Source organism: Schistocerca serialis, chromosome 4, assembly GCF_023864345.2.
Source record: "Schistocerca serialis cubense isolate TAMUIC-IGC-003099 chromosome 4, iqSchSeri2.2, whole genome shotgun sequence".
In the NCBI taxonomy this organism is placed as follows: domain Eukaryota; kingdom Metazoa; phylum Arthropoda; class Insecta; order Orthoptera; family Acrididae; genus Schistocerca; species Schistocerca serialis.
In genome coordinates, this window is record NC_064641.1 from 795,044,022 (window position 1) to 795,066,591 (window position 22,570).

General features: G+C 42.9%; 1 protein-coding gene across 1 annotated transcript in view; it reads right to left on the reverse strand.

Annotated features, from left to right (window-relative positions):
- The window catches only part of LOC126474772 (uncharacterized), a 225,256-nt gene that overhangs the window by 68,635 nt on the left and 134,051 nt on the right, over positions 1-22,570 (reverse strand). The window lies entirely within an intron of this gene.

The following is a 22,570-nucleotide window of genomic DNA, read 5'->3' on the forward strand; positions in this document are numbered from 1 at the left end:
GCAAGAGGGAGATTGAGTTAATAATTAAATCACTAAAGACCAAGAACTCTCATGGATATGACGGGGTATCTAGCAGAATACTGAAGTATTGTTCCACGTATGTTAGCTCAGTACTTAGCCATATCTGTAACTTTTCCTTTAGGAGTGGTCGGTTTCCTGACCGATTAAAGTACTCGGTAGTGAAGCCACTTTATAAAAAGGGAGACAGGGATAATGTTGACAATTATAGACCTATTTCTATGCCATCGGTGTTTGCTAAAGTTATCGAGAGGGTTGTATATACAAGGTTACTGCAGCATTTAAATTCACATAATTTGCTGTCAAATGTACAGTTTGGTTTTAGAAATGGCTTAACAACTGAAAATGCTATAGCCTCTTTTCTCTGTGAGGTTTTGGACGGATTAAATTAAAGGTTGCGAACGTTAGGTGTTTTCTTTGATTTAACGAAGGCTTTTGACTGTGTTGACCACAAAATATTACTGCAGAAGTTGGAACATTATGGAATAAGGGGAGTAGCTTACAATTGGTTCGCCTCCTACTTTAAGAACAGAAAGCAGAAGGTAATCCTCCGCAATATTGAGAGTGGTAATGACGTTCAGTCCCAATGGGGCACTGTTAAATGGGGCGTTCCCCAAGGGTCGGTGCTGGGGCCACTGCTGTTTCTTATTTATGTAAATGATATGCCTTCTAGTATTACAGGTGATTCAAAAATATTTCTGTTTGCTGATGACACCACCTTGGTAGTGAAGGATCTTGTGTGTAATATTGAAACATTATCAAATAATGTAGTTCATGATATAAGTTCGTGGCTTGTGGAAAATAATTTGATGCTAAATCACAGTAAGACTCAGTTTTTACAGTTTCTAACCCACAATTCAACAAGAACTGACATTTTAATCAGACAGAATGGGCATGTTATAAGCGAGACGGAACAGTTCAAGTTCCTAGGCATACGGATAGATAGTAAGCTGTTGTGGAAAGCCCATGTTCAGGATCTTGTTCAGAAACTAAATGCCGCTTTATTTACCATTAGAACAGTATCTGAAATAAGTGACATTTCAACACGAAAAGTAGTATACTTCGCATATTTTCATACGCTTATGTCATATGGTATTATTTTTTGGGGTAATTCTTCTGATTCGAAAAGGGTATTTTTGACTCAAAAACGGGCTGTTCGAGCTATGTATGGTGTAAGTTCGAAAACCTCTTGTCGACCCCTATTCAATAGTCTGGGAATTTTGACATTGCCCTCACAGTATGTATTTTCTTTAATGTCGTTTGTTGTTAGCAATATTAGCTTATTCCCAAGAGTTAGCAGCTTTCACTCAGTTAATACTAGGCAGAAATCAAATCTGCATGTGGAATGCACTTCCTTGACTCTTGTGCAGAAAGGAGTGCAGTATTCTGCTACATCCATTTTCAATAAGCTACCACAAGAACTCAAAAATCTTAGCAGTAGCCCAAACACTTTTAAGTCTAAACTGAAGAGTTTCCTCATGGCTCACTCCTTCTATTCTGTCGAGGAGCTCCTGGAAGAGCTAAAAAATTAAGCAAATTGCAGTGTTACATTCTTGATTTTCTTTATTTAAACTAACGACTTGTCGCCTGAATATGTTTCTTATATTTCGTTTTATCTGTTTCTACAATCGTGTTATAATTTCATGTATTGACTCGTTCCATGACCATGGAGACTTCTCCTAAATGTGGTCCCACGGAACCATAAATAAATAAATAAATAAAAAGAGATCTTAGTCCTTTCAACGTCTGATCATCATCTCCGTAGACCCATGCCTCATGATCAGTTAAGGTTCTCTTAACGAACATCTCGTTCTCATTTGCGCGTTCCAAAAGCTCTTCGTAGATTGTGAGGCCATGGTCTTTCTGGTCTTGATTCAAGCGCCGTAGGACCAACTTAGCGGGAACACCATGCATTCCAAGATGCTGCGTCAGGATTTCATGACGTGATTTAACCGAAATGATACATTCTTCTGCAGTCTCTGGGACAGTCAGTCTTTGACTGGGACGTCCAGTTTCGTTCTCCTTCCTGACATGAACGTCCTCGGTGGATGCCGAAGGGCGTCCTTGACGAGTGATATCTTTAACTTTCGTCAGGCCACTTTTAAACCGTGTGAGCCATTTGTAACTCCGAGTACGGCTGAAGCACATATCACCGTCGGCTTCCTGTATCTTTTGGTGCGTCTCTGTGAAGGTTTCCTTGAGCTTCACGCAAAAATTAATGCTGACGCGTTGCCCCTCAAACTCTGCCATCTTGAAATTCACAAACTGTGCGACACAACATTCTACTCAATACAGCTCTGAACAATAACTAGCAGACATACAACAATGAAACTTCTGGCAGTTACGCATTAAACACAGGCGTGTGCAGGGATGTCAAATGCATATCGATTCAACACACCATTGGCGCGAAATTACGAATGTTCCGGAGTGTTTTGAACAGACCTCTCATACCTGCAGCTGGAGCTCCGGAGATGGGATGCTTGCATCTCATTGGCAGCGGCGCAATCTTTAGTGGCAGCGCCCTCATGCCGTGTTGGCCGCTGTAGGAAACGCGAAGGATAAATCGTGGCGAGCGTATTTGAAAGCGCGGCTGACTAGATAGCGGTCGATACCGCAATGTGTAGAACAAATTTCATGCTATGTTGTACACTTCAGACGAAAAACCTACAAATAATATCTAATGCAAACAAAATAGTTGTATTACTGCTTGCTCCACCTTTACCACGAGAAAACAGATGTGCTACGTCACACGAAAACTGGCTACAGAGCAACGTCTCTGTTATATCCCTGTTACCAAAAAGCGGCTACTTCTGTAGTCTTTTGATGATGGCAGCTACGTTAATAGGCTAGCAGTGAGTTGTGTAGCATATCACTTATTTCTGTAGCTTTTTCGAAAACTGTTATAAATGTATTACAATATTTAATCACCATTTAGACATTACACTTCATTCTCATGTCATGTCTCTGATACTGTACAGACTCGGTAACGTCTCAAAAGTGTGTATATGTCAACGTAATTTTAAACATTCTCTGAACAGTTACTAACTATTAAAATAAATTTACAGCAGTTTCAAAAAAGTTTTATCTATACTGCTAACTGATCAGTCTTTATACTGGTATATAATAATCGTCATGTCCAATGGTTGCTTGTGTCATTTCTGCAGGTCCAACATTTTGTGACATTTCTACTTGCACTTGAGAACAGCTATAATGCCGAGATGAGTAGTAATTTACAGACTAACGACGGAAATTTCTTTCAGAAAGGTTGCATACGTAGAGAAAATGCCCCGAGTCCGCAATTATACTTAGGAACTCCTGTATTCGCTGTCTTTTCTGAGCGAATCGAGTCCGCAAGTACCCAACTGACTGAAGTGACAAGTGGGTAGCTGTGGAGACTCACGAGTAGAGTCTTATAAGCACAGAGACGGCGAGTTTGGAGATGACGCCACTGAACTCGTTTTCAAGCTTAAAGCGAGTCCACAGGGCTCATTTGTGAACTCTAGGCAGCACAGTAGCTCACTAAGCGTGGTACTATTCGAGGTGTTACCAGGAGAAAGATTGGTGTTATATCACGCGACGTCCGGAAGTGTGCCCAAGTGGACTTCTGTAGTAGTGCGATGTCGACGTCCAATGCCCATATCATTTCGCACAGTTATTCGGTACGTTTGCAATAGAGTCCCGCCGTCGAGAGGGAGTGAAGAGGGGTGAGGCAGCGGGGAACGGTACCGTACGTCACCTGACGGCGCTACTGTCAGCGTAACTAGGTCTCCGTCTGGGTGTGGTTCAGGGCATCGTCGATATCACTCCACGCCATCCAGGCCGCTTTCGTTGGGGCGTTCATATATTACACTTGGTCCGCAAGGGGGGAGTACTTCTCGGTGGCAGTCATAACGGTGGAGTCCATTGGTTTAGGTATACCTCGGCGAGCAGGCAGACTAGGTACCGGCACAGCCAGAGCCAGTATCGCGTTGCTGCCATTCTTGCTGCAGTACAGGTTCTCCAAGGCCTCGTCGGGCCGGACGCTTCTGGAGCCCTATGGGGAGGTGAGCTGTCTCGTTCTGAGACTGTATGGCGCCTCCTCTTGCGCCGTTTAGGTGACGTTTGCACGTCCGTCCCTCTGTGTTGGACGACGGCAGGGAGTCGTGGCGGTCTGGGAGGAAGGCCGTGACGCGGGGATGATAAGCGACGGGACGTCCATAGCATAGGCCGCGAGATCAGAAGTCGTCAAGTCGATCCCGATGTTATCCCTAGCAGCTCGAAGGAACTCTGGTAAGTGGTCCGACTGACGACGATCGGCGGGAGGAGAAGAGAGCGGCGATGTGTAGGTGGTCGGTAAAATCGTCTTCGGAGTCGGAGGCGCTACGGTAGCGGCCAGCATTGGGTGATGTGTCCCTGAAGCGCTCAGACCTAAATGCCCTACTTTGCAGCACACAGAACAGGTCTCTGGTTGGCCGTCATGTATAACGACCGCATGGTACCCGCTGGAGCTTTTTTTTTTTTTTTTTTTTTTAAAAATTCTTTATTTACAATACATTATAATTATACAAATGTAACCCACCACCTTAATGGTTAGTGGGTCCTAAGTGTTACAATGTTATTATTTGCAGCTAATTACATTTTTACTTGTGAACTAATGACAGAACAGGTTAATGGGCAAACTTAAGTTCTGTGTTAAGCTATACACACTAATACCTACTTATAGCTAATCTCAACTGCCTGCAGTGTCACAGGTGTGTCAGTGTGGATATAAACATACTGCAATGCCTTGCTCATCGAGCTAATCCTGATGAGCGTGCCCCTGACACTAGGCAGACCAAAATTACTAATCGCTGCAGGTTCCTATTCCTGTTTCTATTTCTAAATCCTACTAACTAACCTACGTTAAGTTCGGTGCATGTCATTGTTGTGAAGTTAGTGTACCCCATTCCCCCCTAGCCCTGCACGTGGCGGATTCCAACTTACAAGTCGACCTGTCCGCCCACAGGCGGTATAGGATTAGGGTACTAGGACACGTTCGGTAGTTTCCTATTGATCAGGAATGTCCGTCAAGTAAGCTGTCAAAACCTTTCGTGATACCTCGTTAGCCAGATTATTCAAGGTTTGGAATGTCTCTTCATGTCTCAGCAAGTCGTATGTGTCGTTGTTTGGTAGTTACTGTCGTAATGTGGCTGCTACGTCATCGAAAAGGGGGCGCTCGTAAACCACATGGTTGGGAGTACCCTCCGATGCACCACAGTCATGCCAAACCGGCATAAATATGTCGGATGGGGCCCATGACCAGTGACAAAATGGAACAATCCCCGGGTTGGTTCAAAATACCTCATACCTAGCCTTTCCTTTACATTTGGTAAGAGTTGGAAAGTTCTTCTACCACATTCGTCGGTATCCCATGACTCTTGCCATAGTTCTTCGCCTCTTTTCCTTATCTCACCGTTATCCCTAACCCGAACACCCAAAATGTCTTCTATTTTCGTATCGTCATCTTTCTTAACCAACTGGTTTGCAGATAAAATGGCACATGGCAACGGAGATCGATGGTGATCTGTCGTACACCGTTAAGAACGAGGTACGTTTGGAATTGCGCCCAACGGGGCCCATAGGGGCGGAAAGCCGCAATAACGCCCAAGCCTGCATGATCGACAGTGACCGCGCCGACAATGCCGTCGGCGTGGCAAAAGCGTAGTCTATGTTTGGTGCCACGAAGTATTATTTCGCACACCGCGTCAGTGACGACTTTGACGTACACCGTACCGCTTAAGATGGACAAATGGATGCCCAAAATGTCGGAAGCAGGGATCTTAGCTACCCCGCGTGGGAGGGGTTTGACTTCCAAGGTCTTTGGTCGGATGTAATCATTGCATTGCATTGAATCGTAGTGTCAATTTTCTAAAACGGTTGGCCATGTTCTAGTATAAGTGACGGCCGTTGAAAGTAAACAACAGCGAGCGAGCGCTCTCCGCAGGCGGAAGCATACATACGGCACGACCGCCACTACACGGCTGCGAAAGCCGGACTGAACTTGCCTACTCAGTTTTTTATTTTTTTGTTTTGTTCGTTGTTGATCGTTGTGTTTGGTCGTTGCGGACGTCACATGACATCCGTTCAAGTTCGTTTGTTGATTCTTCCACTCAGCTTTTTATTACAGAGGCCAACCATCTCTGACCGAACACGCTTTTTTTGGCATTTTGTTCGTTGTATTTGGTCGTTCGGATGTCACATGACGTCCGTTCAAGTTCGTTGTTGATCCTTTCACTCAGTTTTTTATTACAGAGGCCAACCAGCTCTCTGACCGAACACGCTGAGCTACCGTGCCGGCACTCAGTGAGCTACGGCGGTTGGTACGGTAACGCAGCGTGATAAATGTTGCTCTGTACATTTCGGTGCACTGCGCGATGTGACAGTGTTGCCAGCTCCTCGTTTTCTTACACGTGTTTTCAAGATTAACCCGATCTGATTTTGCTAGATCAACTGTTGTCTTAAATATGGATGAGGAATCGCATGCCGACTTTCAAGTTTGGCATTTTTTCTCCGCCCTTTAGTCTACGAGTACGAAGCGACCGCAGCGCCACAGTTCTCAGACTCGTCATATCCGCGGAACTACAGCGGGAACGAAAGAACTGCATTAGCACTGATGTATTCCGCAAGTAACTTCTGCAAGCACTTGTTGAGATGCTTACATTAGAACTGAAACTTGTGCAAGCTTACTTCTGCGAGTCGTGTGGGCAAGTTAATTTTAGCAACTTGCTGCAAGTACTTGCAGAAGTGTTTCCACTAGAGTCGTTGAGATCGGCATCCTGATGTTTACCGTGCTGTGCTAAAAAGCATGGCAGCCACCATCATCGTTGCATTAACATCGCACAGATTAAAAACTTGATAAGAATATCGTACGCAATTTTCAAAATTCTCTTGTCTATGGCACAAGAAAATATTCTAAACCAGGATACAACAATGCTGCAAGCTGTATCACCAAGAGATCACCTTTTAATTATTCTTCGACTTTTGCAAACGGTATTTATTACTTTTATTACAAATGTAAGGCATTCGATAACAGGATACAAAAATGCTGCAAGCTAAATCACGAGATCGCCTTTTAATTTACTACATTATTTATCACAAACGTATTGCATTCATGTTTAGGCTGAGATTAAAAATCAGCCAAAAGAAAGATGTCTGTCTCTAGTGCCATTCTACTTTCTCTTCTGGCGAAACAAAGTAATGAGTTAATTTTTTCGCTTTTCCTTGGCTGACTGCTGCCAAGTATATAAGTTTATGCGTTCCCATGGTACTTTTGTTTCCGTTCATCTATCTTTGTGCAACTCTCCTTTTCCACACTGACGTTGTCGTACCGGTGTTGAACCCACTAAATTTCTAAAAGTTTGAGGACAACTTTTTGCAACTGGCAAGTTCGGCAAATACTTGCAGCAAGATGCAGGAAACTGTTTACAATAATTTGCGGAAACTGCTTCTGCAAGTAGACGGAACTCCCAGAAGTCGACTTACTGAGGGAGTTTCCACATCAGATAATTCGCAGAAGCTGTCTCTGCAAGCGACTTGTGGAAGTTTACTTGCAATAGTCCACCTAAAATTACTTGATAGTTCACAGTTCGTGACCGATACCAAACTGCCATCGCAGTCGATCATTTCACTTCCAGTTCCTCGTCCGACATTCTTGGTGTGTTCGAATCTCGAATCATGGATCTAGCTAGCTCTTTTGTTTTGCATTTCGTCACATACGATAAACACACCAGCAACAACACACACGCACAACGAAGCTAATGACACGTATAATTACAAACTGTGTAGAAAAGCTAATCCAACGGCAACAGAAAGTTTTTTAAGCCTCGTAAAGGAACAAGAGTGGCAGGATTTTATAGTGCCGATAACATTGATGACAAAATAATGCTTCCCTTAACACGTTTTTCAGGCTCTTTGAAAGTTAGAACGTTCTAAATAGGGTACTAGCAATAAAAGGCAGCTAGGGTGGCTGACTAGGATATCATGTAGAACAAAGTGGGAATTAAATCAAAATGCTAGAAGTAGTCACAATCAAGCTACTCTAGTCCATTACAAACAGTCTTGTAAGGTGCTTAAAATGTTATTAGGAAGGCAGAGAGAGAGTAAGTGGTAAGCAAGTAGAATATCTGCTTCACAGTATAAAATTAAAACCATTTGGTCAGTTGTGAAGGAAGTGTCTGGCCAGCAGCACAAGGTCGACGATATAAAGTCAGTTCGTAGTAAAAATATTTCTGTTACTGATAAGTCAGATATACGTACAATATTTAACAATCATTTTCTGAGCATTGTTAGTGAATTAAATAAAAACTTAGTTTCTACAGGGAATCATGTGACTCCCTTGGAAAATGCCTTCCCGAGATTGATGTGTGAAGTACTCCTCTGTGATACTGACAAGGGAGAGGCTGAGTCAGTAATTAAATCACTCAACACTAAGGACTCTTATGGATATAATGGAGTGCCTAGCAGAATGTTAAAGTACTGTGCTGCGTATGTTAGCGCTGTACTTAGCCATATTTGTAATTTTTCCTTTAAGAATTGTCAATTTCCTGAACGATTAGAGTACATCATAGTAAAGCAGCTTTATAAAAGGAAGAACGGCACAATATTGACAATTTTAGGCCTATTTCTATGCCATCAGTATTGCTAAAGTTATTAAAAAGGCAATGGATGTAAGGATAATTGGTCATTTTATTTAACATAATTGGTTGGTCATTTTATTTAACATAATTGGTTATCAAAAGGACAGTTCCGCTTTAGGAGTGGTTTAACAACTGAAAATGCTATGTTCTCTTTTCTCTATGTGGTACTGGATGGTTTAAACAAAAGGTTTCGAACGCTAGGCAACTTTTTTGATTTAACTAAGGCGTTTGATTATCTTGATCACAAAATATTGCTCCAGAAGTTGGACCAAAGGGAACAGCTCACAGCTCACAGTTGGTTCACCTCTTATTGTAACAACACACAGCAAAAGGTCATTGTCTAAAGTGTTGAGAATGGCTGTGATGTGGGGTCAGTGCGGCACGGTCAGTGTTGGGGCACTCCTGTTCTTTAATTATATAAATGATATAACCTCTAATATTACAAGTGATTCTAAAATATTTCTGTTTGCTGATGACACTAGCTTGGTAGTAAAGGATGTTGTGTGCGACACTGGCACTGTTTCAAATAGTGCAGTTCACGACATAAGTTCCTGGCTTGTACAAAATAAACTAACTCTATATCATAGTAACAGTTTCTAATACACAATTCAACAAAACCCGGCATTTTAATTTCACAGAATGGGAATATGATTAGTGAAACTAAACAGTTCAAATTTCTAGGTGCTCAGATAAATAGTAAACTCGCGTAGACAGCCCACAGTCAGGATCTTTTTCAAAGACTTAATGCTGCCAGTTTTACTGTTCGAACAGTATCTAAAGTGAATGATAGATCGACACTTTTCATTCGCTTATGATATATGGTATTATATTTTGAGGTAGCTTTTCCCATTCTCAAAGGATATATTTGGCTCTGTCGTTTCTTGTGAACAGCGTCAACTTATTCCCAAGAATCAGCAGCTTTCACTCAGTTAATACTACGCAGAAATCCAATCTGCGTTTGGATGGCACATTCTTAATTCTTGTGCGGAAAGGTGTGCAGTATACTGCTGCATCCATTTTCAATAAGCTGCCACAAGAATTCACAAATTTTAGCAGTAATCCACGAACTTTCTGTGGTGTCACCGCCAGACACCACACTTGCTAGGTGATAGCCTTTAAATCGGCCGCGGTCCATTAGTATACGCCGGACCCGCGTGTCGCCACTGTCAGTGATAGCAGACCGAGCGCCACCACACGGCAGGTATAGAGAGACGTACTAGCACTCGCCCTAGTTGTACAGCCGACTTTGCTAGCGATGCTACTCTGACAAATACGCTCTCATTTGCCGAGACGATAGTTAGCATAGCCTTCAGCTACATTTGCTACGACCTAGCAAGGCGCCGTATTCAATTGATAATTAATATTATGAAGCATGTACCGTAACGAGAGATGTTCTACAATTGTGGATTAAAGTTAAGTATTCTACCAGTTACCTCCTGTTTTGCTAGTCTTATTTCTCTGACCTGTTCCAGACCTAACGCCAGTCAGCGTGTAATTAAACGCGTGCATTTCGACCTCCTCTAGAAAAACAGTGTTGGCTCTTCGGCCAACACTACACTTTCAAATCGAAATTGAAGAGTTTCCTCATGGGTCACTCCTTCTATTCTGTTGAGGAAGCCAGCCGGCCGTGGTGGCCGTGCGGTTCTAGGCGCTGCAGCGGAACCGTGGGACTGCTACGGTCGCAGGCTCGAATCCTGCCTCGGGCATGGATGTGTGTGATGTCCTTAGGTTAGTTAGGTTTAAGTAGTTCTAAGTTCTAGCGGACTGATGACCTAAGATGTTAAGTCCCATAGTGCTCAGAGCCATTTGAACCATTTTTGTTGAGGAGTTCCTTGAAAAATTAAGTTGATTCTTGGTGTTATATTGTTGATTGCTTTTACTTAAGCGTATGGCTTGACTTTCTTTTTGGGTCCATAAACATTTTATTTTATCCGCTATTACTGTTATATTGTAATTTCATGTGCTGACACGGTCCATGACATTGGAATTTGCTCCTCAATTTGGCCCTACCGAACTGGACGTGTAAGATAAAAAAATAAATAAACATATTATGCATACCACTAACCAAAAATTACTGGATGCTTCCGCACAAGACGCGGTTCAGCGTCACACATACAGTTATCATAATCACAGAGATCGGCTTACTTCAGATAAGCTTCGAACGACACTGGGTGAACTTAGTCACTACAGTTATAAACACACTGCTCGGCCAGAACATTATGACCACCGACCTAATATCGATATAAACCTGTAAAGGAGATAGCAGCGTCACCTGGCGAGGAATTACTGCTAGTCAAACAAACGCATGGTGCACGTAGTATCAATGAGCTTACTGTCTATGTGTAGAATAGGTAAGGTGCGCGATCTATCTTGTTTGACCGAGGCAGATTGTGATGGCCCTGGAGCTTGGCACGAGCATTTCAGAAACTGCACGACCTGTCGGGTGTTCGAGGAGTGCTGTGTTGAGTGTCTTCAACACGTGGTGAAATCAGGGTGAAACGACGTCCAGACGTCGTGGAGTTGTGCGGCCACCCCTCATTACAGATGTCGGATGTCGTAGGCTGGTCACACTGATAAAACTGGACTGGCGGCGAACTGTGGTGTAACTAACATCAGACTTTAATGCTGGGCGGAGTACAAGTGTGTCTGAACACACAGTGCACCAAACACTCGTAACAATAGGCCACCGCAGCAGACGAACCTTTCACGGCCACTGTTAATACTACGACTTCGACAACTACGACTGAAATGGTCACGTGATCAACACTGGACGCTGGCGCGGTGGCAGATCGTTGCACCGTCTGATTATTGAGTCCCGTGCCGATAGGAAGGCGTGAATATGTCGTCTTCCTAGCATAGAGTAAATATCTCTGGAGTGAGCACTGCATTCTGCGCATGTTGTCAACCTTAAACCAGAATTGTCACGTGTTTTCGGGACTTCGCTTTGCGTGTGTGCTTTCCGCAGAGTTTGAAATTTATAATATCAAGAATTTTTGTTGTGTTTTCACCGTTTGTTGCTAGTGTAATAGCGATGGTGAATTACCGTTGTTGCTACGGATACAAAGAAAAATATGTGAAAGGAGGGATAGTAACTTTTCATGGGTACTGTGTTTAAAAATTTCGAGACGCTTTATAATTAAGGCTTGATTCTGTAGACCTATTTTTCTACGATTTTATGACTATATAATAGATATTACGGCTCGTACAAAAGCTTATAAACAATCGCTTCCTGTTTTAAATTTGCTAGTGGAACAGGAAAGGGAACGGTTAGTTGTTTCAGCAAATACTATCCTCCATGCATTTATCAGTGACTTGTCGATCATGTATACAAATTTGAAAGACGGGAGACAGATAAATTCAATAGAATGGGAGTCTGTAATTGTCTTCGTATAATATGTGTGTCCAGACCTTTTTGTTTACTATAAAGTTACAGTTGGAGACCATGTTAAGTGTGTCGAGGACATGGAGAATGATTATGTGTGATTTATATTTTAGTTTCCCGAAGGATGAACAACGAGTAAAGATGTGGCTCCAGAAAATAAGGAGGGGTAATTTTGTCCCCACAAAATATTCGAAAGTACGTTCAAAACACTTTGAAGAGGAATGCTTAGACAGAGAAAAATTTGGACGTGTGTGGCTGAAGGTAGATGCTATACCAACTATTTTTAGTTTTGCACAGCACCTACTACCAATTTCTGCATTCAGCTTAAATACATTTTCTGCACAAATGAAATAAAAAACACAATAGTGCAGCTAATCAAAGTACACATTCATTTTCTTTGGTGTATTTTCCCTTCAATCTATTTTCTTCACCATTTGATTAAGAAGCGTAAAATATCAGTAAACATGTCCCCAAACTCCTTCATTTGTGTCACTTTCCACTTCCCTTAATGATGTTATATGGGTTGACTGTTACATGACAAACTGTATTTGCTTTACAGTACATTTAATCTCCGATCGCCTTTCTCCCCCTTCTTACTCAGTCTACTATGTATTTAATAAACTGGGAGCAAGTACGTGAAATGCATTAAATAAACACTTCAAAGTGTCACCAGTAAGAAAAATTGTGGGTTAGGTCGCAATAACGAGAAGATAAATACGCAGAAATAGCAGAAAAAAAGCACTTGCCCGCGAAAGGCAAAGGTCCCGAGTTCGAGTCTCAGTCTGGCACACAGTTTTAATCTGCCAGGAAGTTTCATATCAGCGCACACTTCGCTGCAGAGTGAAAATCTCATTCTGGAAACATCCCCCAGGCTGTGGCTAAGCCATGTTTCCGCAATATCCTTTCTTTCAGGAGTGCTAGTTCTGCAAGGTTCGCAGGAGAGCTTCTGTTAAGTTTGGAAGGTAGGAGACGAGATACTGGCAGAAGTAAAACTGTGAGGACGGGGCGTGAGTCGTGCTCGGGTAGCTCAGTTGGTAGCCGGCACAGTAGCTCAGCGTGTTCGGTCAGAGGGTTAGCTGCCCTCTGTAATAAAAAAAACTGAGTGACTGGATCAATAATGAACTTCAAGGGGCGTCAGGGGACGTCCGCCACGAACAATTACAACGAACTATAACGAACAAAATGAGATTTAAAAAAAAAAAAAAAAAAAAAAAAAAAGTTGGTAGAGCAACGGCAAAGGTTCGGAGTTCGAGTCTCGGTCTGGCATACAGTTTTAATCTGCCAGGAAGTTTAATATTATCTATAATTTGCCATAATTGATATCTTACGTAACTGAGGTACGGCATTTTTCACGAAAACCTTCACAAGTCCAGTGTACACCAAGGTGACATAAGCCATGGGATACCTCCTAATATCGTGTCGGACCTCCTTTTGTGCAGTATAGTCCATGGCAAGGACACAAGTCGTTGGAAGTCCTCTGCAGAAAAATACTGAGCCATGCTGCTTCTATAGCTTCCCACAATTGCGAAAGTGTTGTCGGTGCATGATTTGCTGCACGAACTGCCCTCCCGATTATGTGCCATAATTATTCGGTGGAATTCTGTAGGGCGACCAACAAATCATTCGCTCAGTTTGTCGAGAATGTTCTTTAGGCCGGTATTACACTACCAAATTTCTTTGTAAAAGTTTATATGTCAAATATTTATGTCAAAGAAGTTTGATGGTGTAATAGGGCACTTTGTCAAATTTTGTCTTTCGTCAAATAAATTTGATCAAATCTAGGGCCTCGCTGTAGATTTGATCATAAAAATCGCTTGTCTTGGGTTCACTGCAATGTGACGTTTTACCACGTGGGGCGCTAGCATCTCTGTAGCGTTGTGTCCTCTGTAATGTGTTTATAAACATGGCCGGTAAATACAATTGGTGTGTACCGTCAACTACAAAATTAATAGAGATGTATGAAGCTGATGAGGCGGTTTACAAAGTGAGGAACTCTGAATACAGAAATAGATTAAGAAGATTGGAGAGCTATAAAAATATTGCGGAGGTCATTAGCAGTGAGATACGGTTTTCTGACACAAAATGTAATTGATTTGTTTGTAAAGTAAAAATAGTTCTTAATGCACATAAAGTGTATTGAACATTTATTTACCTTCAGACATTGATCCTTTAGTGCTTTACAAATTGCTGCACACGTTTCAGGTATTATTTTCGTTAATGAACACTGTGGTATTCGAGTGCTGTACTGTTAGCTAGAGTTAACTCTCTCCTGTAGAAAGAAATCAGAGTGTTACAGTGAATCTGTCTTCTGCAGATATAGCAGTTCTTAAGTGAGTATTGTGCTTTGTGATATGAGGATACACTTCACTAAGCACTTGCTGAACAGTATGCTCTTCCATTCTTAAGTAATTTATGTACGACTTGACGTCCTCCACTACAAGATCACGTAACAAGTTTTTTTGAATGCTTTTATCGCCTCGTCGTAAAACTCAAGGCTTCACTCAAGTACGTTTCATTTTCTTCCCCCACTTCTCTTCCACATGTGCAATTGTGGTACATTCAGCTGCTGCAGTTAATAAAACAAGTTGTTGTTGTCAGCCATCTTGAACTTTGACGATAAATATGATGACAGTGTAATACCCTCTTTAGCACCACGTCAAGGATCTTGTCAAATAAATTTGATGAGTATTTGATCATATCTTTGACAAAGAAATTTGATAGTGTAATACCGGCCTTATACCAATCGTGAACAATTGTGGACCAGTGGCCACGCGTTGTCATGCATAAAAATTCCATCGTTGTTTGGGAACATGAAGTTCATGAATGGCTGCAAATGATCTCCATGTAGCTGAACATAACTATTTTCAGTCTACTATCGGTTCAGTTGGACCACAGTACCCAGTCTATTCCATGTACACACAGCCCACACCATTATAGAGCCACCATCAGCCTTGTTAACAACTTGGGTCGAAGGCTTTGTGGTATGTGTGCCACACCTTAACACTAACATCAGGTCTTACCAATTGAAACTGGGACCTATGTGACCAGGCAATGTTTTCCAGTCGTCTGGGATCCCATCGATATGGTCACGAGCCCAGGAGACGCACTGCTCTTAGCAAAAGGCACTCGTGTCGATCGTCTGCTGCCATAGCCCATTAACGCCAAATTACGCCGCACAGTCCTAACGGATACGTTCGTCATACGTCCCATATTGACTTCTGTGCTTATTTTACGCAGTGTTGCTTGTCTGTTAGCACTGACAACTCGATGCAAACACCGCTGCTCTCTGTCGTTAAGTGAAGGCCGTGGGACATAGCGCTGTCCACTGTGAGAGGTATTTCCTGAAATCTGGTATGCTTGTCACACTCTTGTCAGGTGGATCGGAATATTGAATCCCCTAGCGATTTCCGAAACGGTATGTCCCATGCGTCTGGCTCCATCCTGCGTTCACAGTCTGTTAATTTCCGTCGTGCAGCCATAACCATGTTGGAAACCTTTTCACATGAATCACCTGAGTACAATGAGAGCTCTGCCAATGCATTGCCCTTTTATACCTTGTGCACACAATACTACCGCCATCTGTAATATGTGCATATCGCTATCCCATGACTTCTGTCACTTCGATGTCTATACACTGCATGATACTTGCTTTCTGCAAACCCTTGGCAGGCATCCTCAACTTGAAAATGGCACCTGTATCTTCTGTGAAAGACGCCTACGACCGTTTGCATGAGCAAATATTACTACAAAATTTCTGATTTTTGGTTAACTTTAAGTGAAAGTTTGAATAACTTAACTGGAATGGTAACGGAAATAAGACGTTGCTGTGAGACAATGAATTCATATAACAACATTTTATTTAATAAAATCATGAAAATACCTCCTTGATCACTCACTGTACTCAGTGGTACAGTTATATGGAATGCTGGCCCGTCATCAGTGATACAAAAATAATAGCAATTTTATGCAACTTGACTATATGTCCTAATTAAGATGACTATAGGAGCCAACACGCAGAGCGTCCATACTCACCAGAGTCTCAGCAGGGAATGCCTAACCGTCTCTCCTCGTCCGGGGTTCACACACAGTGGCCGAGAGGGCTCAGAGAGTCTGCACAGCGGCTATTTGCCAACCTTACGGGGCCTGCTAACGCGCGGTAAAATTTATACGCGTGGTAAAATTTGCTGTTTTGAAAAGCGCGCCGCAGCGCGTAGTGTGAAGCGGTCGCCCTCCGTTTCTGGCGGTGGCGCCGCTGTGGCAGTCGCAGCTTTGGTGTCTCCCTCTGGTGGAAAAGGGGACAATGCCTGTTCACGTGCTTTTAAGGGGCGCTGTAAGCTCGCCAAAGGGGAGTCTGTCAGTCTCGGCGAGTCTAGTAGGTCGGTCAGTCGGAGTGAGGCTAGGTCAGTCTCGCGTCACCAGTTGGTGGTCTGGCTCTCGTTTGCATTTGTGCGGCAGTTAGTGTCTGTCTGTCGTCAGAGTGCTAGTATGTCTGTCGTTTGGATCAAACCTTAAAGCAAGAAAATGAGAGTCTTGCCACTCCGCCAGTAACAGAACTCAGCTAGTGGTCGCCCGGTCGGGGCTGAGTTCCTGCATCTGCGTCTGCGCGTTCGGCCGCCAGTCTGCTCGAGTTGCTCGGGTAAAGGTCATTGGCGGTTGGATTGTTCGTTGGTCGGTCGCACACTGGGACACAAGATGACTTGTCCGCCTGGAGCGACGGCGCATGTGAGGTCGCTACTTGAGTCCAGTGGCCGCGCCGTATAGCGAGGCGTAGTGGCTTCGCGGCCGACACGAGAGCAACAGGAGTCAACCCACGACATCGTGCTGGCCGGTGGGAGCTGCGACGCCGTGAGACGGGAGATCGGCGCTGCTTCCTGCGTCCGTTGAAGCGGCTGGCAGCGGACCGTTCGGGAGAGCGTTTTGGAGGTGCTGCGCCAGGTCTTCGCTAGAAATCGCAGTTATTAGAAGCTGAGTGAATAGTGATATGTTGTTTCAGTTACTTGTTAAATTCTACTTGTGTTGTTGGTCAGTCTCTCGTCCCCAGCTTGCTCGTTTGTCTCGTCCGCATTTTTTAGGCAGTTAGTGTCGGTCTGTCTGTCTGTCGGTCTGCCATACATTAATAGCTGCCTGTGTCATGTTTGTCGGATTCGGTGTTGACGAATTTATTGCTTAAAGGCCGAATTCTTGAAATATGTTTCTATCTTGCTTATCATCTTACGAGGTGGTATATGTGTAATGTAGAGCATGTTGTACATTTTATGTAAGTCTGCATTTTATGCATTTTATTTAAATAGTTATTTTAGGTTGTAAGTTTGCCACCCTTCCACCGTAAGAGTCCTTAAAAAAAGAAAATAATTGCACTTTCGGTGGCAAATAATTTGCGGGTTGTACCATTTCCATTAGTCTTACGGGGTGCATAGTTTACGTGTTTGTGTGAGTTGTTAAAAAATTTTTTGTTTAAAGTAATCTGGTGTGTTGCAGATTTGCACCAGTGTACTCTTTCAGAGGTTGTTGTGAGCGGTCATGACTACGGCCGTGTTGAAAGGGAGCAGGCAAGCTTCTCAGCCCGAAGGCTCCTACTGTTAATATTGTTCTTTGCCTCTAAATCAAACTGTAACTTCATATTTCGAGTGTGCTTTTCTGCTTATAACTTTAAATCTGTTTTGAAAAGGCTTTTAGGAATAAAATTCACATTTGTTAAATTGTGACTTGACATTTCGAGTGTGATTTCCTGCTTATAATTTTAAATCTGTTTTCAAAAGGCTTTTAGGAATAAATTCACATTTGTTAAAAGTAATTTTCCGTCAGTTACTTCCTGGCAACTACTTCCACCCTCACCTAGTGTGATTAAATGTGTCAATGTTCTTGATGAATCGCCAGTAAATAAAGTAAATTCAAAAAAAATTTTGAAAGTAAATTCACGGTCCAGTCTCCCTGGTCCAGTGCAGTCGCACTCTACTTGATACAATGGTTGGCTAAACTGCATCTCCACATTCACAGAACCCACAGCAGACAGCCCACGCATACGTCAGCAGACGACCCACATTCACATTTGCAGACTATACTAATAGTGATTATATAACATAATTCCGGATTAAAATGTTTTGAGCATGTGACTCTTGTAACAAGCCATGTAGCGGGTCACATGGAGCCGTTAAAACGACGGCAAAAAAAAAGTCGCATCACCAAGAAGGAGTTATGCGACATAAACGAAATTTCGTAGGCGTGTTTCTACATCTGAAATGTCTCTTCAAATATCGCGTCAGTCGCATACGAGTGGGGCTAGCAGCGCCACTATGAGGATGCAAATCAGGTTTGCTTTAAATACACGTTGTAGTGGTTGTAAGAGTTAGTTACCTTTGACAGTGGACGTCGTGAGTTGATTTAATTATGAATGCCTTTAAGGTGACAAAGACACCATTATCAACACCTCACTGAGTTGGATCTAGGTCGTGTAGAAGGGCTACGAGAATGTGGATGTTTCTTCTGGAATATTACAGAAAGATTATGTAGGAATGAGTGCTGACAACGGTTGTCACGAGAATATACGGCCGCAAGAACACTGGGCTCTGGACGGTCACTTGTCACTGCTGACAGGGAAGAGCATTGTATTTGGCGTAAGGCTCTGGCGCATCGTACTGCATCTGCAGTAGCAATTTAAGAAGCAGTTTGCACCACAATGACTAAACGAACTGTTACAAATCGGGTACTTCAAGGACAGCTCCGAGCCTGACGCCCTATAGCGTGTGTTCCGCTGACAGCAGACCACCGCCATCTCTTACTTCAGTGGTGTGAAGCGAGAGGTCATTGGAGGGCAGGGTGGAGGTCTGTTAGGTTTCCTGATGCAAGGTGGTTCTTATTCGGTGCCAGTGGTGCCCGGTGTTGGTTAGAAGGAGGCCAGTTGACGGCCTGCAACCAACATGTCTGTGTACTAGGCACACTGGACCTACATATGAAGTACCCTCTGGGGTGCGATTTCGTACGACAGCAGGAGCACTCTGTGGTTATCCCACGCACACTGACTGCAGATTTGTGCGTCAGTCTGGTGATTCGACCTGTTGTGCTGCCATTCACGAACAGCATCCCAGGTGGTGTTTTCAACAGGATAGCGCTCGCCTGCATACCGCAGTTCTAACCCCACACGCTCTACAGAGATCAACATGTTACCTTGCCCAGCTCAGCCGTCTCCAACCGAGCACATATGGGACATCATTGGACGACAACTCCAGCGTCATCCATAAACAGCATTAAGCGTCCCTGAATGACCAACCTGGTGCAACAGGGAGGGCCTATGAGAGCCAGGACTGGGCCCGAACTAAGATGTGTGGCTGGGCTCCACTTCTAAACAAAGGAGGCCGCGCTGATTGGCCCCGCGGTTTGAGGCGCCATGTCACGGATTGCGCGGCCCCTCCTGCCGGAAGTTCGAGTCCTTCCTCGGGCAAGGGTGTGTGTCGTTCTTAGCATAAGTTAGTTTTAGTAGTATGTAAGTCTAGGGACCGATGACCTCAGCAGTTTGATCCCTTAGGAATTCACACACATTCTAAACATAGGAACTCAATTTTATTGTTATTTGAAAGAAATTTTGATATGATTTAAACATAACGCAATTCGGGGAATATTGGAGATACACAAAAAACTCTTATTGGGATGAAATACAGAATAAATACAATTTATTATTAAACGCTAAACAAATCTTCACAAATGTAATCGGTCCATGCACAACATTGCACGATCCCACATGTTGCAAAAAGTCTCTCACTAAAATGTGATTTTTCAGAGAGTCATATCTTGGTTCTATTGGTTACAGAGATAGGGGTTCAAGCGTTTTGGACAGTCCTTAGCCTAGCGACCATTTGTATGCTTATTGGAAGAACTGGCATACTGTAGATATTTAAATATTACACACTTTCTCCTGCCCAGGCAAACTGAGCAAGTCGGTTGGTTTTTATGCATTAGGTGTGGTGTAGGGAGGACCTCAGGCGACTTATAAAAGCATCATTTGTTCATTTGCGATTCCTGAGGGAACCCCGAAAAACTATGATTTTGTGGTACGAAAAGTACCAGTTGTGGGAATGGCCACTTCTATAATTTCTATTGATGGCATATCGTCGAAAATTTTACTCTGTGTTGTTAATTTGATTTTCTCGGCGAACTTTGAAATTTTTTTCGATATCATTATCCGTTACCAAGATCCAGTGGTTCGAAGTTGTACTACTTATCCAGTAAAATATGCACACAATAGCAGATCTGAAACGTAAATGTAGTTTTAACTGACATTGTTGACAAGGGTTCTAGATCATCACAGGTGTTATAAAGTGACCAAACTACGTTTTTAATCAGCATTGTTTCACCATTAAAATTTTACGACTCAGTGTCTGTGCAGTGTGTTCAGAAATTCACGTTACAAACCATTAGGACTTGTAGAATATAGTGAGTACACCTTATTTTGAACAGCAACCCATGTCCGGAAACGTACCGTTTCCGTTCTACGACTGTTTCAATTCAGATGTACCATACCTCCTTCCACTCAAGTTAACTGGTCCTGCATACCTGATATTCCCACAAAACGTATTGGAGCCGTTCTTCGAAGCTGTGCTACTGAATGTCCGTCAGGAAATGTGGTTTCAGTACAATGGTGCACCACCTCACTTCTCACGTGCGGTTCGGAGACATCTCAACAGACGGTGTGGTGAAAGATGGATGGGCCGAGGTGGTCCAACCACATAGCCGTCGCGATCGCGGTATTTAACTCGTATGGACTACTTCTTGTGGGGGCGCAAGCAAAGCTGAGTTTACAAGACTAATGTAGAGACAGAGGAAGATCTACTGGCTCGAGTTCAGGCCGCTGCACTAGAAACTGAAGACACCAGATGGGAAGGAGAGCGTACTCGTATACCAGAGTATGCTTCTAGATTCAATGTCTGTAACAGCTTTGGTGGTCGCCACATCGAGCCGCTGTAGTAATGCATCATTACTGTTCTTTTCGTTAAGTTTTGTTTTGGAATAATGTAAACACGTAATGCTTAAGTGTTAATACAAAAAAATGCGCTTAAGTGATACACGGCGAAACGTCTTATCCAATCCCTTAAGTAGAAGTAGATGAATTAAACATCTGAACTAAAACCGTCGTAGACCGGTACGTTTCAGGACATGCGTTGCTGTTAAAAGTGTTATGTACTCACTCCCCTCTGCAAGTCCTAGAAGTTTGTAATGGGAATTTCCGAATGTCCTGTGTAATGTCTAATGTGCACTTCACGCCTGTAAAAACATGCGCAAACTGGTACGTCAGTAACAAAAAATAGGCTAAAAACGGTCTTGGCATGCCTGACAAGAACTTGAATTGATTGCCAAAGATTATGTAAAACTGGAAAGACTGGAAATTCAATAAAATATTCCTAATAACATTAGGACTCTTTTATGATACAAGTCATAAACTGGGAGTTTTCAGTGAACTGCAATCGATGAGAAAAGTATTGAGTAAAAACATAAAGCAAACCATTTTGTATTAACCTTATGTTACGTGTGAGTATCTGTTGTTTATGTGTGTCAAAGTATACAAATGTGTCAAAGTATACAAGTAAACTGCCAATACTTTAGACCAATAATGGAATGTAGTCGAATTAAATCAGGTGTTGCTAAAGGGGATTACATTAGGAAATGAAGCGCTTAAAGTATTAATGAGCTTTGCCATTTGGGAAGCAAAATAACTGATGCTGGTCGAAGTAGGGAGGATATAAAATGGAGACTGGCAACGGTAAGAAAAACTTTTCAAAAGAAGAGAAATCTGTTAACATCGAGTATAGATTTAAGTGTCAGGAAGTCCTTCCTGAAAGTAATTGTATGGAGTGTAGCGATGTTTGGAAGGAAACATGGACGATAAACAGTTTAGACAAGAAGAGAATAGAAGCTTTTGAAATGTGGTGCTACAAAATAATGCTGGAGATTAGATGGGTAAATCACATAACTAATGAGGAGGTACTGGATAGAATTGGGGAGAAGAGGAATTCGTGGTACATCCTGACTAAAAGAAGGGATCGATTGGTAAGACACATTCTGAGGCATCAAGGGATCACCAGTTTAGTGCTGGAGGAAAGTGTGGGGAGTAAAAACTGTAGAGGGAGGCCAAGAGATGACTACAGTAAACAGATTCAGAGGGATGTATATTGCAGTACTTACTCAAGAGGCTTGCAAAGGCTAGAGTAGCATGGAAAGGTGCATCAAACCAGTCTTTGGACTGAAGACCGCAACAACACAACACGATTCGTTTCGTATAAGCTGCATATGCTGCTGTAGCAGGGAAAAGAAGGGAACCAGAGGAAAAATACTCGTCAGTGCACAAAAAGTGCTACTATCTCTCACTGACCATCAATATCTCCTTTCTCTTTGGTTGCCACTGCCATTTTCTTTATCAATCTCTCTTTCTCTATCACTTACACACTCTATCCCACCGTCACTGCCTCCTCTCTCTTTATCTTCCACTGGCACTGTCACTCTGCTACTCTCTTTCAGCATAAAAAAG